The sequence below is a fragment of the Gekko japonicus genome, unplaced genomic scaffold, assembly GCF_001447785.1.
Source record: "Gekko japonicus isolate JY-2015 unplaced genomic scaffold, Gekko_japonicus_V1.1 scaffold2101, whole genome shotgun sequence".
Classification (NCBI taxonomy): domain Eukaryota; kingdom Metazoa; phylum Chordata; class Lepidosauria; order Squamata; family Gekkonidae; genus Gekko; species Gekko japonicus.
In genome coordinates, this window is record NW_015161466.1 from 21076 (window position 1) to 21425 (window position 350).

Below are 350 nucleotides of genomic sequence, written 5' to 3' on the forward strand. Positions count from 1 at the left end.
TCCTGACCGTTCTGTTAAGCTTTCCATTTATACAATTTACCCCAATTTTTCTCAAAAATAGCTCCATCCTTCCCTTTCAATATACCGCAGAGCTAAAGAATATTGGGAAAATATTAGTATAATGTTAAAGGAAATTTTGGAGGAAGCAATACCAATGAAACCTGAATTATATCTATTGAATATTATTCCCGAGACATATAAAAAAGAACAGAAAAATCTCTTATTGCACTGTATAATAGCAGCAAGGGTGAGCTATGCTAAATACTGGGAAACAGATAAGATTCCTGACAAATTAGAAGTGTTACAAAAATTGTTTGAGGTCGCCGAGATGGATAATTTAGCTGTGGAGA

General features: G+C 33.7%; 1 protein-coding gene across 1 annotated transcript in view; it reads left to right on the plus strand.

The window, feature by feature from the left end:
• The window catches only part of LOC107125669 (uncharacterized protein KIAA1586-like), a 10137-nt gene that overhangs the window by 8942 nt on the left and 845 nt on the right, over positions 1 to 350 (plus strand). The window lies entirely within an intron of this gene.